The sequence below is a fragment of the Vulpes vulpes genome, chromosome 10 (assembly GCF_048418805.1).
Source record: "Vulpes vulpes isolate BD-2025 chromosome 10, VulVul3, whole genome shotgun sequence".
In the NCBI taxonomy this organism is placed as follows: domain Eukaryota; kingdom Metazoa; phylum Chordata; class Mammalia; order Carnivora; family Canidae; genus Vulpes; species Vulpes vulpes.
This window is the reverse complement of record NC_132789.1, coordinates 545,016-554,984: the sequence shown is the minus strand read 5'-3', so window position 1 is coordinate 554,984 and position 9,969 is coordinate 545,016. Positions and strand designations below refer to the sequence as shown.

The following is a 9,969-nucleotide window of genomic DNA, read 5'->3' as shown; positions in this document are numbered from 1 at the left end:
GATGCCTCCAACTCTGTTCTTCCTTCTCAAGGTTGCTTTGGATATGTGGAGTCTCTGTGGTTCCATGCACGTTTAATTACTTGTTCCAGTTCTGTGAAAAATACTGTTGGCATTTTCATAGGGATTGCATTGAATGTGGAGAGTCCTTTGGGGAGTGTGCACATTTTAACAACATTAATTCTTCCACTCCATGAGCTTAGTGTATCTTCCCATTTGTAGTGTCGTCTTCAATGTCTTTCATCCATATTTCATAGTTTTCAGAGCAGGAATATGCCTTCTGTCATAAGGCTCGCTCCGCTCTCTCTTCTCATATTGAGGAACCACAACAGTATGGTCAACCAATGTCGTGTTTCCTCTTGGAAGTGCCAATAGTGTAATTTTACAGTTTCCCAAGGAAGCACAGGCACAGGGATGTGTGGTGTCTCCTTCACCTCTGGCTGAGCTGTCTCGCATCTCAGACAACCAGGATTGCCCCCAAGATTATAGCTGTTCAAGAGTTTTCTCCATATTAACCTATCCTACTGCAACAATTGTCAGCCTACAGTCAGAGAAATACCTTTTTTTCCCCCAAAGTTTATTTATTTATTTATTATTTTATTTTTTTAATAATAAATTTATTTTTTATTGGTGTTCAATTTACCAACATACAGAAAAACACCCAGTGCTCGTCCCGTCAAGTGCCCCCCTCAGTGCCCATCACCCATTCACCCCCACCCCCTGCCCTCCTCCCCTTCCACCACCCCTAGTTCGTCTCCCAGAGTTAGGAGTCTTCATGTTCTGTCTCCCTTCCTGATATTTTCATGTCGTTTTTTTCAGTATGTTGTTATTTATAGTGATTTCTCCAACTGCTTCATGTCAAATTTCCATGTCCCTGTTTACTTGCGTGTAAAATTGATTTCTGTTTTGTCACACATTGCTGGTTTTGTCCATCTGGGCCCAACATGTGTCATTCTGAGATTATTTGGTTTCAAAAATGTTTAAAGTGTGATTCGAATGATCTGATACAGAAAAAAGCAGCTGCCAATGTTCCTCCAATTGAAACTCCTGCCAGTCAACATCAACTGTTTCCTTCCTTGCTTTGATACAGGTTTTAAGTTAGGCACAGAGATAGACGGATAACCCTGAACACCACCTGGGGACTTATATCTGATCTGAGCTCCTGTATGTTAAATGTCAAGGCATGGCCTCTACTGTAGGTTCCAATATGTCTGTGAGAGGTTTCCTTAACATACGTTCCCATATTCTTGGGGTAGAAATCTGTGACGTGAGATTGAAGCCTGATGCACACCAATGGGGCAGTGATGTGTATTGTAGGCTGTTTTCATGTGTCCTCTATGCACCTTACAAGGTGTCCCTGTTCTTTTAAAGTCAGGACTTCGGGGATCCCTGGGTGGCTCAGCGGTTTAGCGCCTGCCTTCGGTCCAAGGCATGATCCTGGAGTCCCGGGATCGTGTCCCACATCAGGCTTCTGCATGGAGCCTGCTTCTCCCTCTGCCTGTGTCTCTGCCTCGCTCTCTCTCTGTGTGTCTCTCATGAATAAATAAATAAAATCTTTTAAAAAATAAAAATAAAGTCGGGACTTCGTGTCATGGATCTATTATTAACGTTCTAATTGGTGACTATGGATTAAATGTTGCAAGTTGGGAGTGATAAATGATTTTTTTTTTTTTTTTTTTGCCTATTTCTGTTTAAAGATCTAATTGCCCTTTACGCAGATTCAGCAGCTGCTCTTCTACAATGAAATGCTAGCACACAAAGCAAATCAGGAATTGAATTGGGGGTGTTTTCAGAGTCTCTGCCTTGTGCCCAATGCTACATTCAATTCAGTCGGGTGAGATAAGGGAGAAGTACAAAAGCCGGTACCTGGTGGAGTTGCTGGGTTCTAATACCAGCTGCCAGTTAGTGGTTCTGTCCAATCTTCTTCCTCCAGGTCAGTGTGCAAGAGAGTGGTGTTCTGGTGCTTCACTGATCCTTGTGGAGAGTCAAGTGGAGGTTTCCACTGATGCATCCCTGCATATCCTGCTTCTCCAGCGATTGGGGTTTCCCAGAGAGCAGAAGGTCCCCAGTGCAAACTGCTGGAGCGGGGACAAGTTCCAGCAGGTCTGCTACTGGCACAGCTGGGATCTCCTCAGCTGATGCAGAGGGCCGACCTCCCATGTGTGTCCTGCTCAGAAATGTGCCATCTCCCTGTCAGGACTTGTGCTCAGGACTAGTTCCCCTCTGTCCGTCAGGGCTCTGCTTTGCCCACTCCAGGTTCGGCCCCTGGAGTTGACAGATTGTTGGTGTATTTTCTGGTAGTGGCTCTGTCTGCTGTTTGTGGGGTTTCAGAGAGACCTGGTGGGGGGGGGGGGGCGGGCGTTGAGGCAGTTGGTATCTGTTCTCAGCACCGGGAAACATCTCAGTGTAAAACCCACCGCGATAAATCATATTTGTGATTTCAGTCCCTGCTGACTGTGTTGCAGACCCTTGCTGTGTGGAGACGCTCTGGTGTGCGTCAGAATCCTCACTAGCTGGTGCCAACGTATCCTTCATGTGCTCACTGGTGTGGCTGTTTCAGTTTCTTCCAGAACGTTACTCTTCCTTCACAACTGGTCTGTTTGGTACAAGAGGCCTGGCTTTCAGCATAGCTCCCTTCCAACATGCCCTCCTCACTGAGCTTAATCATGTGTAGCTTTTGATTTACAGTGAGAGGCAGGTAGCTCTTCCACCTGAATACCTAGGAGCCACAGTAGGATCACTGGCTGCCTTGGTTTCAGTACTGTTGTGTCTCAGAGACCAGGAGGCCTGAGGAGAAGGAGGGAGATGGGGACGACAGTGGATGGAGCCGTCACAACACACACAGCACATATGAAGTCCGTCATTACGGATACAGGAGGCCCAGACAATTACAGTAGATCAAAGATCACCAGAACACACAGCGTAACAGTGGAAGCATTTGGTATATGGGGAGCGTCCCCAGCATGGGGCCAGAGACATGAAGTGAGCAAATGCCATAGGAATAATGTCACTGATGGCCTTGGTGCCACAGGGTTGCCACACACCTTCACTGTGTAGAAAATATGAGATCTACAAAGCAGAATGATAAGCAGCCTGTCACTTTGTGTCTTACCCTTGGGCCAGTGTTCCAGTTTGAGGTAATTTTATAATGGGTGTAAGGCCTCTATCTCGGTGGTTCTTCATTTTTTTGCACATGGTTGTTCCGTTGTCCCAGCGCCATGTATGGAAGAGCCCATCTTTGTTCTGTCGTATGGTCTTTACACCTTTGGCAGCGATCAGCAGACTATGTTGTAGCTCATTTTCTGCCCCGTTGATCTGTCCGTTCAGCAGGACCTCACTGTCTCCATCCCTGTCGCTTCCCAGAGGCTCTGGATATTGGGTGGTGTCATAGGGCCAGTCCTCTTGCCTCCTTCTTGTCATTCAAGATGGAGCTGACTATTCTGGATCTTTTCTTCTCCGTATAAACTAGAATCCATGTGTTGACATCCACCAAGTAACTTGCTGAGAATTTGGGATCTTATTCTCGTCTAGTTGGAGTAGCTGGGCTTGTCTCTCCACTAAGTCAGTTATCATCACCTGCCCACTCTCCCTCTTCCAAAATGTCATCATCTCTCATTATGATGTTGAAAAGCAGTGGTGGGAGAGGACATCTTTGCCTTGGCCCTGATTATAAAGTATAATGTTAGCTGCTCTTTATTAAGTTGAGGGAGTTCCCCCTTACTTCCAGATTGCCGGGGTTTTATCATAAATTGGTGTTGAATTTTGTCTAATGTTTTATCTGCATCTACTGCCCTGAAACAGAGCAAGTGTCAGGAGAGCCTGGGTCATGGGTCCTCTCGGTGGGCACAAGACCTCTGCTCCTTCCAAGCCCTATCCCACACAGATGCCAGGGCAGGAGCTGGACTGCCTGGCCAGGAAGGGGCCTGTCTGGCTGCTGGGGTCCCCTTCACCAAGAGACTCCTGGAACCCTGATGAGTGCTAAGCCCGGGACCCCATCAAACGGCCGCTTGAAATGGTGGCTGACTTTTCCTAGTTTAAAGGAATCTTCAGAAAGATTTGGGGGGGGGGGTGGGATCCCTGGGTGGCGCAGCAGTTTGGTGCCCGCCTTTGGCCCAGGGCGCGATCCTGGAGACCCGGGATCGAATCCCACGTCGGGCTCCCGGTGCATGGAGCCTGCTTCTCCCTCTGCCTCTCTCTCTCTCTCTCTCTCTCTCTCTCCCTCTCTCTGACTATCATAAATAAATAAAAATTAAAAAAAAAAAAAAAAAGAAAGATTTGGGGGCTGTGCTCCCTCCACCCTGGGGCCATGCATGTCCCAGCTGCCTATGGTTGGCCGACGGGGTATGTTTTTCACACACTTGCATCGATACTCAGGGTGGCCAGGGACCTGCCACAGTCGAAGCCTGATCACGGTGCCAGCTGTCGGCAGTAGGAGGCACCTGCCTCTCTCAAGCCCTAACCTTACACATGTGCCTTCTCCCTGTGAAGGCAGAGCTGGAGAAACTATCCTGGCAATTAGCGCCAAAAAGACACCTGGGAGCCCTGGTAGCTGGGGTCACCAGGGCCCTCGTCAGGCAGCCAGTCCACAGAGGGAGTGACTGCTGTCAGCTTACAGCTGCCACGACAGGAGGATTTTCCGGGCATCCCCCTGCCTTGGAGGCTACGCTATTGGCGGAACAGCCTGAGTTCCACAGGCCTGGAGTGTCCTGGCTGCCGAGGTTGGCTGCTGTGTGTGTATGGCACCAGCGCTGGCTGCCCAGCTTCGTTTAGCCAGGGACCTAAAACAACACCAGGGTCGAGAGGGGCTGGACCCAGAAGGGACAAGCATGTGTCCAAGGAATCTGGATGATTCCAGGCCCTGACCTCCTCCAGCACCTATAGAGGGGCAGGGCACCCAAAAATGTGCACATTGGCATAGCACAATGGAGATTCCTCTCCATTAACCTGAGTCACAACACAGAGCCAGGCCAGACCCTTCCTGGGTCGCCCTCTGGGTTGGACAGAAACAAGAGCTGTGCGAGTCCCTTCTCTCTTGCTTCCTAAACTTAAGCTGCAGGAGAAAATAGTTGCAGAGCTAGTTCCTTGGGCTGAGCGACTCTGGTGAATTTGGTTGAGTTCTCTTGGCCAACTCACTGTTTCTTCCCAGAGATCGTCACGGTTCTGTTATCTGCACATTTGTCCTAAAGAGGACTCACCTTAGGGAGACACGCAGCCACAGGACCTTGAGCCTGGGGTTCAAGCTGCATCGATGGGCACATCCCCAGTGGAAAGCAGCCCGTTGGCGCAGTGTGTTCCCTGGCTGAAAACCCAATGCGGGGCTTCCCTCCGTGTGGCTCCATGTCCTGAGAGCCTGGCTTCGGGAGCGGTGGCAATGTTCTCTGGCCTTGGCCCTCTGGCCCAGTGAGGGGCTTCCCTCCGTGCATCAACGGGCAGCATGCGGTCTGGCTGTGCCAGCTCCCTGCGGCTTTGGCACAAGAGGCACCAGCACATCAGGGGCCTGTCCTCTCAACTCCGTGTCTGTGAGTGCTGGAAGAGTCCCCTTCCAGCAGCACCTGCCCCATGTCACAGGGGAGCAGGATGGTGGTTGGAGGCCTCTCATGTCCATGGGAGACCGGAGACAGCGTGTTTCACACACCGTCCTCACTGCCTGGGGACCGAGGCCTTTGCTTTCTTAGACTATTCCCAGGAGTAAACGTGTGGCTCGCATGAGCCACGTCACCTGTGTCCCTTTCAGAGATGCCTCTCGTGTCCATGGTGAGCCTGGCAAGTGGCCTCCAGGTATTTCTCATAGCTTATGGCTTTGAGTCCTTGCTGAGATTAGTAGGATCCTCCTCGCCACTGGCACGATGACAGGCCCTTCAAAGTGGCTGTATTTGAGAGAAAGCAAGTTCTCTGTCGAGAATTCTCAGTTGTCTGACAAGTCCAACGGTCGGCCTCAGGGGCTCCCTTGGCAAAACAGCAGAAGTGAGAATTAGAACAAGGTGAGCTCTGCTTCTCACATTCTGGCCTACCTGCCTCTGGCCTGGCCTTCCCCTACACGATACTCTCGCCTCACCTCTCAGCCCTGAGGTCGCAGGCTAGTTACATCCATGCTCGAAGTTTGCAATTCCTGGCATGGTTCAGGGTCTGTCCTTGGGCACTGCTGGCCTCACAGACCCAGGCAGTGTCCCCTGCAGATGCATCCTAGATGCCCCGCCCCACCCCAAAATAGGCCAGATCCCCCAGAAGATCTCCCCAAGTGTGGGGAGAAGTGAGAATGATCAGTGCTTGTCAGAACAAACTGTTCCCGTGGAGGAGGCAAAGGAGCAGAGTCTCCCCAAGGCCTTCCTGCAAATAACAGGCTCAAGGCACTGATAGGAGCCAAGGTCGAATTCTGAACTCAGAAAACTCGTGTTACAAGCACTTTATACAGACTTTTATGAAGGTGTAAATGTTTTGACTCACGTCTTGGTTGGCGTTCTCCCTGATGTGAAGAAGCCAAGCGAGGTTAGAAAGTTGGGCCGTCCTGTGACATCCGGGCTGTCACCCAGTGCCTCTCTGTCTTGCAAACCCTACAAACCAGAAATGCAAATCTACAAGTGAGTCAAAGCCCACCTACCTTTACCAATCCTGAAAGCTCACCTGTTCGACTCAAAAGGTTTGTAGGTATTACAGAAAGTGAGGTTACTGGAACAAAATCACACTGTAAAAAAAAAAAAAAACTCTATTTAATTGGCTTAAAGAAAATTGAGCACTTATATACATTTAGTACTCATAAAAATTCTCAAAAATAGAAACTAAATTCAAATGAATTTCAAGTTCACATGATCTGGGAAAAATGTTTGGTAGTAAAGACAAATTTAAGATTATGGGTTTAATTTTAAAAAAAAGACTGAAAACTCTTTTAAAGATTTTACATATTTATTCATAAGAGACACACAGAGAGAGGCAGATACACAGGCAGAGGGAGAAGCAGGCTCCCTGCGGGGAGCCTGGTGCAGGACTCGATCCCAGGACCCCGGACTACAACCTGAGCTGAAGGCAGATGCTCAGCCACTGCCAGGTGCCTGAGTTTTTAATCTTGAGGAGTTAAGTTTCAATCCTAACTCCTTCAGAGTTATCAGCCTTAAGGTAAAACTCATGTTTCCTGGGTTTACTAAAAGCCCTAGATAACAAAGATGAGTTTGTTATTTAGGTCACAAAATTTTTCAACAATAACAAAAACATAGTTGCAGAGAACGGCGGACGTAGCCGGAGAGCTCATGCAGTTTTCGTGGGTGATCTACACATGGCTGTTGGGAACATATTACCTGAATTAAGTAGGTAGAAATAAGATGTTTGTAGGTAAGCTTTAAAAGTAATTCTCCCAATTTTTTTTTTTTTGGTAACCTGAAATCTTGATGTTTTGCTAAGTGATGAGTTAAATCCATTGAAAGCCTAGGAGATAAAGCAGGGACTGGACTCGGACCCCAGCCTGAACCGCAAGCTCTAGTGCTCCAGGACTGCTGTGCCCCTTGCTTGAGTGGTGGGGCTCCCAGGAGAGCCAGAAGGTTGTGCCCTTTGATGGTACCTCCTGCAGGGGAGTGGAAGGAGGGTGCTCACTGAGGAGGGACCCCCGAGCCCGGTGAAGACGGGACCAAACCAGCCTGCGCCAGGACAAAGCCCAGTCCCCAGCTATGGCACAGCTCCCCCCAGTTCTCACAGTAAAAATCACTCCCAGGGGTAGAGAATCAATTTCCCAACAAGACACGCCATGTATGCAGAGGCATGTTCTGTGCACTGGCCCCCACCCATGTCTCTCCCTGCCCTCATGTGCTCAGTGTCACCCCCTCCCTGGCCTGTGTGCTGAGAATCAACCTGAGGACACTTGTGCTCTGTCCTGGCTCCCTGGTGAGGGTATCAGCTCCGAAAAAGCCATTCCAGGAACTCCCGCTGGGTCCCTAGTATGTGTCTATTACTTGGAGAGCCTAAGGACCGAGGTGATATGCCTAGACACTCCGAATAAAGTTTCATCAAATTGAAGATTGAAATCTCATCAAGCATCTTTTCAAACCACATGAAACTAGAAATCAGTGACAAGAAAAAAATAGAAAAACCGCTGACATGGAGGCTAACATGCTACTAAACAAATGTGTCATCGAAGAAATTGAAGAATAAAGCTAAATACCTGACAAACGAAATTGCAAACACAATCATGTAAAATCTTTGGGAAGCAGTAAAATTTTTAAGAGAGAAGTTTAGCTGGCACGAGGAAGGAAGTAGTAAACAATCAGAGGGGAAAGAAATGAAAGAGCTTAAAAACCAAAAAAGATAAATAAAATGAAGACCTAGTTCTATGAAAAGAAACAAAATTGATAAACATTTAGCTAAACTCATTATGGAAAAAAATTCAAATAAAATTACAAATGAGAGTGAAATAACAACCTACAGCACAGAAATAACGATAGGAGACTACTATGAAAAATCATAAACCAACAAATTGGACCACCCAGAAGAAATGGATAAATTGCTAAAGACATCCAAGTGTCCAAAACTGAATCAGGAAGAATTAGAAAATCTGAACAGATGAATTACTAGTAACAAAATTGAATCAGTAATAAAACTCCCAACAAACAAAGGACCAGGACCAGGTGGTTTCACAGATGAGTGCTACCAAACATTTGAACAAGAATTAATAACTATTCTTCTCAAGCCAAATCCAAAACAGAAAAGGAAGGAAAACTTCCAGATTCATTCTTCGAGGCTAGCATTATCTTGACACCAAAACCAAAGACATCACAGAAAAAGAACTACAGGCCAGTATCCCTGATGGGCGTAGATGCAAAAATACCCCTCAACAAACTATTTGCAAAGCAAGTTCAACCATACATTAGAAGGATTATTCACCAGAGTGAGGTGGGATTCATTCCAGATATGGAAGGATGGTTCAATACTGGAATCATGGTGACACATCACATTAACAAAATGAAGGGAAAAAAACACACGATCATCTTAACAGATGCAGAAAAAGCATTTGACAACATCCGTTCTTGATAAAACCCTCAACAAAGGGGCATCAGAGGAAACACACCTCAAATGATGAAGGCCGTATGCAGCAGACCCCAAGCACTCATCGAAGTCAACGGTGAAAGCCTGAGAGCTTTTCCTCTAAGATGAGAGACAAGACAAGGATGCCCGCTGGTGCCACTTTTGTTCACTGTGGTCCTGGGAGGTGTAATCCTGGCAACCAGACCGAGAAAAAGAGATAAAAGACATCCAGATTGGTAAGGAAAAAGTAAAACTGTCAGTATTTGCAGATGGTGTGATACTATGGATATAAAACCTGGAAGACTCCACTAAGAATCTTTTACAACTAATGAATTCTGTAAAATTGTAGAATACCAAGTTAATATACAGAAATGTGTTGTTTCTTTTTTTTATGATTTTATTTATTTATTCATGAGAGACAGAGAGAGAGAGGCAGAGACACAGGCAGAGGGAGAAGCAGGATCCCTGCGGGGAGCGATGCGGGACTCGATGTGGGACTTGATCCCCGGATCACGGGATCACACCTGAGCCACAAGGTACATGCTCAACCACTGAGCCACCCAGGCGTCCCCAGAAATGTGTTGTTTCTATACACTGATATCAAAGTAGCAGAAAGAGAAATTAAGAAAGCAATCCCATTTATGATTGCACCAAAAGGGATAAAATATCTAGGAATAAATTTAACCAGGGAAGTGAAAGACTTGTACTCTGAAAACTACGAAATATGGATGAAAGACCTTGAAGACGACACTACAAATGGGAAGCTACACTAAGCTCATGGAGTGGAAGAATTAATGTTGTTAAAATGTGCACACTCCCCAAAGGACTCTCCACATTCAATGCAATCCCTATGAAAATGCCAACAGTATTTTTCACAGAACTGGAACAAGTAATCCTAAAACGTGCATGGAACCACAGAGACTCCACATATCCAAAGCAACCTTGAGAAGGAAGAACAGAGTTGGA

At 47.1% G+C, this 9,969-nt stretch overlaps 1 long non-coding RNA gene across 1 annotated transcript; it reads right to left on the bottom strand.

Moving 5' to 3' along the window:
* Positions 1–746: 746 nt before the first annotated feature.
* LOC140594120 (uncharacterized) lies at positions 747–9,165 on the bottom strand. Its single transcript, XR_011994613.1, has 3 exons — positions 9,047–9,165; positions 6,442–6,679; positions 747–5,943 (listed from the first exon to the last, which is right to left on the bottom strand). It is a non-coding gene; the product is annotated as an uncharacterized lncRNA (long non-coding RNA).
* Between the last annotated feature and the right edge of the window lie 804 nt (positions 9,166–9,969).